The sequence below is a fragment of the Physeter macrocephalus genome, unplaced genomic scaffold (genome assembly GCF_002837175.3).
Source record: "Physeter macrocephalus isolate SW-GA unplaced genomic scaffold, ASM283717v5 random_950, whole genome shotgun sequence".
NCBI classification, from domain to species: domain Eukaryota; kingdom Metazoa; phylum Chordata; class Mammalia; order Artiodactyla; family Physeteridae; genus Physeter; species Physeter macrocephalus.
In genome coordinates this window covers 17,621-22,736 of record NW_021146215.1, presented here as the reverse complement: position 1 = coordinate 22,736, position 5,116 = coordinate 17,621, and the positions used below count along the sequence as shown (strand labels likewise).

The 5,116-nt window shown below is 43.9% G+C and overlaps 1 long non-coding RNA gene across 2 annotated transcripts; it reads right to left on the bottom strand.

Annotated features, from left to right (window-relative positions):
• Positions 1–649: 649 nt before the first annotated feature.
• Positions 650–4,732, bottom strand: LOC114485272 (uncharacterized). 2 transcript variants are annotated; one of them, XR_003678762.2, is made up of 4 exons: positions 4,619–4,732; positions 3,966–4,070; positions 1,621–1,659; positions 650–1,299 (listed from the first exon to the last, which is right to left on the bottom strand). It is a non-coding gene; the product is annotated as an uncharacterized lncRNA (long non-coding RNA). The 2 variants fall into 2 exon arrangements; XR_003678761.2 differs by having other exon boundaries at positions 3,966–4,732.
• Positions 4,733–5,116: the final 384 nt, after the last annotated feature.

Genomic DNA, 5,116 nt, shown 5'->3' with positions numbered 1-5,116 from the left:
GTGGCATCAAGAGCCCTGGGCTCTAGCCCCAGCCCTGCCTCATCTCACTGTGTGTCCTTGAGCTCCTCTATCCTCCCCTCTGTGCCTCAGCCTCCTCATCTATAAATGACGACTCCAGATTAAATGATTTTTAGTAGACTATATGCTCCATAAGAGGAAGGACTCTCATATTCTTCTCTGTACTTCAAGTGGCTTGCACAATGTGACAAACACATTTGTTGTGAAATAGCGAACCTAAGGTCTCTTCTAGTTCAGACATTGTAGGATTCTCTATAACAAGCACAAGTGTCGGCAGACAGGGCAGAGGGTCCCCAGAGGAAAGGAACCAGACATAACTTCTTTGACGTAAGAGAAGCCATTTTAGGCCTAAGCCATTTTGTGATCTAAGCCTGGCCACAAGCCTTGCTCTTGACCAGGTCAGGGAGATAATAAATCAGTTGTAAAAACTCCCAGTTCTGTTTTGAAGGTAAAGGTTAGCCTGAGGCACATTCTTGAGCTATTTTGCAGGATCCAAAACCCCCTCAAGCACTCAACCCCAAGACTAACTGGAACTTAAGGAATGATGGTGCTGACCTTTGCAGACCCTGATGACTTCAATCAACTAGAGCTGAAACTCTGTCAGCCTTTGCCCCAATTCTATGCTGAATTCTCCTCTGCTCAAGCCCCTCATGAATATGCATACACCACCTGAGCCCCTTCATAAATATGCATGCACCCTTATCGTAAAACTTCCCCAGTTTTGCTGTTCGGAGAGACACTGTTTGGGGAAATATCCCTGGTGTTCTCCTTGCTTGCTGCAAGTACTAAATCCTTCCTTCTCTCCAAGCTCTTTGGCTTGGTTGTGTCTTTTGGCTTGACACCCACCAAGAGCGGAATCCAGTTTTTCAAGTAACACAAATATGCCCACAGGAAAAATTTCAGGATAGTTTTCAAAAACCTTGGAATGTTGTATTGTTTGTAGTTAGACAGAGGTTGCAGGGCTTCCTATCTGCCAACCTAACCCATTTTTCAACACTGTCATCAAACCAAGGACAGATGTCATCCATAGATCTAGGTCACTGGAAACTGCATATGCTATAAATGGATTGGCTCTGCTTAAAACTGATTGGATTCTTAGCTGGTATCTTCTGAGAGCCATACTTCCCATCTGAAGTGTATTCATGGGACATTCTAAGGAAAAGAAAACCTTTAGAATTACTTACTCCCAAACCAGTAGGATCTTCTCGGTGAGCTGCCGTATTCAATACTTTTGTAAAGTTTATCCTTTGGAAAATAGTTCAGGCAGCCACTTCCTAATCTCTGTAATTAGTGAAAAAACACTTACATTAATCTCTTCTCTAAGCATATGTTTGCACTGAAAGGAGATTTACAAGGTAAATAAGAGATTGTTAATTAAAGAGATTAAGTGTAGTTTTCCCTCACAAAGGAAGAGCTATTTTGCAAAATTCCAAGATTTTATAACTGCACATTTCCAATAATTAGGGAAACTATACCATAATGTTAATTATACAACTATTTTTAAAATATGCAAAATAGGATATATTTAAATTCATCATTAAATATTTTTATTTTACTCATAGTACTTCTGTTCATCAAAAATCTTCAGAGGTGACTGCTTACCTTCAGAGTTTTCTGTTTTTGTGAGAAAGGCAATTTCTCCTGTTTAAAATAATACTTTATTAGGTATGAATCATAGAATTTGAGATGGAAGTGCTTTTCAAAATCATCACATATAAACTCTTTGTTTAAAGATCTGGAGAAAGTGGACAGAAACATAATTTGCTCAAAATTCTAACAAGGTAGAGCTCCTGATTTCTGGCCCAGAATTTCCATTATCCACATCTACAAAGAAGAAACACAGTTTTATTACATTTTAACAACTCTATTTTGATGTGGACTATTTTTTTTTAAGTCTTTATTGAATTTGTTACAATATTACTTCTGCTTTTATGTTTTGGTTTTTTGGCCCTGAGGCATGTGGGATCTTAGTTCCCCAACCAGGGATTGAACCCACACCCGCTGCGTTGGAAGCAGGCTGTCTTAACAGTAGTTAAGACTTCCCCACCAGGGAAGTCCCAACAACTCTATTTCAAGAATTCAAATAGGGACTTCCCTGGTGGTGCAGTGGTTAAGAATCTGCCTGCCAATGCAGGGGACACGGGTTTGAGCCTTGGTCCAGGAAGATCCCATATGCCACGGAGCAACTAAGCCCATGCGCCACAACTACTGAGGCTGTGCTCTAGAGTCTGTGAATCACAACTACTGAAGCCCACGTGCCGAGAGCAGAGAGCCTGTGCTCCACAACAAGAGACGCCCCCGCAATGAGAGGCCCACGCACCACAACAAAGAGTAGCCCCCGCTCTCCGCAACTAGAGAAACCCCCCCCACGCGCAGCAACAAAGACTCAATGTAGCCAAAAATAAATAAATACATAAATTTATAAAAAAAAAGAATTCAAATAAATTCGAATTATTGTTTGATAGCATGGCTTATTCTAATAATTAAGAGCAGCATAAAGTAGTCAGAATAATATTTAATTAGGTGCATTAGCCTTGAAATGAGGCCTAGGTTTGAATTACAGTTCTACTGTGGCCTAGGGCAAGTTGCTGAGCCTCTCTAAGTCTCAGTTTCCTATGTGTAAAATGGGATAATAACTATCATTGGGCTTCTGTGAAGATTAAAAATAGCACTTAAAATGTGCCAAGGACTATTTAAGCACTTTATATTTAACTCATTTAATCTATTCCACAAGCCTCTGAGATGCATGTTGTTACTATCCTCATTTTGCAGATGAGAAAAGTCAGGCACAAAGATATTAGGTAACTTGCCCATGTTTACAAATAAGTTGCAAATAAGTGCCGGAGCTGAAACCTGAATCCAGCCATTCAGACTCCAGAGGCTTTGCTCCCTACCAGCATACTATACTGCATCTCTGCAAAAGCTAGTACATTTTAAACTCTTGGTTCAACCTGGCAAACTGTTAGTTACAAATGATGACTACTAGCATGATTACTAGATTAAGAGTGATAGCAATGCTGAAAGCAGCAATTTCACTCTTATTACTTCTACTCTTAACACACATATATTAAACTTACATTACAAATATACACAGAGAACATATGCGAGTGGAAATGAGTCTGGAGGATATTAAACTGAAGCCAGTGATGTCTCCTGACCAGAGCGACTGATCACTCTAAGGCTAAGAGTTCATTATGTTAGATATTATATAGCAAGGCAATTTAAAATCTTGAGAACAAAATATACGTACTTGAATAATGTCCATGTTGTAATTTATTATGAGTAGACTAAGAAATGAAAATACTGTTCAGTTACCTGCCATGGTTTATATTGTGAACATGCACTATACTTGAGAGGAGGGATAATGTCTTGTTCATTTTTTGTATTTGCACTTTAAGCATAGCCTGGGAAAACAGATGCAAGGCAAATATCTCTTGAATGAATGAATGAATGAAATACTAAGGTGGGAGAGTCTGCTTGGCAAGAAGCTTTTTAAGGACCCAACAACATGAAGTCGTTTACAACTCTCCAACAACAGATCCTTCAGGCGGTTGCCCTGCCCTGTCCCAGATATCAGGCCTGGAAAGGCTACAGAGGACTTGCGAAACCCTGAAACTCAATATGGCTCTCAATGTCCTTGTTGGTTCCAAGGTGGAATCAGGCCTAAATCTCTAAATCTGAATCCCAGGACCCATTTCTGTCCCAATCTGCTTTTCAAAGGCTTTGAGATACTCAGTGGTCACTACTTTTTTTTTGGCCGCACCGCGCCGCATGCGGGATCTTAGTTCCCCGACGCAGGATCCAACCCATGCCTCCTGCAGTGGAAGCTCGGAGTCAACCACTGGACTGCCAGGAAGTCCCTCAGTGGTCACTCTAAACATAACTCATAGAACACTCTTTTAACTCTCCAGTACAACATTCCCTGATATATCCCAGAATATACCCACCTGTCATTTTCCATGAAGAAACTGGTACTCAGAGTCATGAGTTGCTAAAGGTCACACGGGGCGAAGCTGGGCTCCTGGACCTTATTCAGCTGGACTCCTGGTCCACTGTTCATGTAAATGACGATTTCATATCCCCCTCCCTCTCCCCACATCTCCCTCTGCACACATCTAAACTACACTCTGGAAGACCAAGGAATCTAAACCAAAGCTCAAACAGAAACAAAACCAGAAGCAAGTGGGAAACGGTCTGATTTGACCCACTAATGGTACAGATAGGGGAAACCGAGGCTCAGAGAATAAGAGCGTCTTGCCCAAAGTCATTCAGGGAATCAGTACTAGGTCAGAACTCCCAAGGTTGCCCCAAGTTTGGGGGACAACCTGTGCGCAGTTTTTCCTTTCTGGCTGTTCAGATCACAAATGCCCCTCGCCCTCTCTAAGCGTATGGCCAAAGCTTATTTTTGATGGGGGTCGGGGGTAGGAGTGGGTGGAGGGGTGTTTGCCCAAGACTGGATGTAACGCCACCCAGCGCAAGGCCGGCCCTGGAAACCCGCTCCCCTCTTCGGCCAGGTAAGCGGCTTCGGCTCAGAGAGAGCGAGGGCTCCCATCTCCCCTCCCGCCAGCTGCGCCTTTTCCTCCCGCCTCGGGCTCCATACCCTCCGGCCGGCCGGTCGGGCTGGAAGCTGAGGCCGACAGAGGACGCCGAGCCGGAGGGCATCCGCGGCCTCCAAGATCCACAGCCTCCCGCGCCTCCGCCCTTAGCAACAAGGCTCGCGTCGCTAGGGCTGGAGTTCCGGCGAAAATCCTCCGGGTGCCCTCGCCTGCCGCCGAACCGCCGTTCCTCTCGCCTGACGTCTCGCGGGGTCGAGCCCAGCGCGCCCCGCCCTGCCTTCTTACTGCAACAGTGCGTGGACGAGGTTCCAGAGAATAGGATCGATGTGCCCAAGACCGCGCTGCCAGAGAATCTATATAATCCAAGGAAAGAGGGTATCACTGTAATATCCACGGAGAAAGCACTTAATACATGTCCTGTTTTAACTTATTCTTCATCCAGATAGAGATGTTGCTTTATTTCTTTGGCGTTTTCCCTGATACCACCCAGGCAGAGATCCCTCTTTGTATACTTCCCCGGGTCTCCCACTTCCCTATTCCTT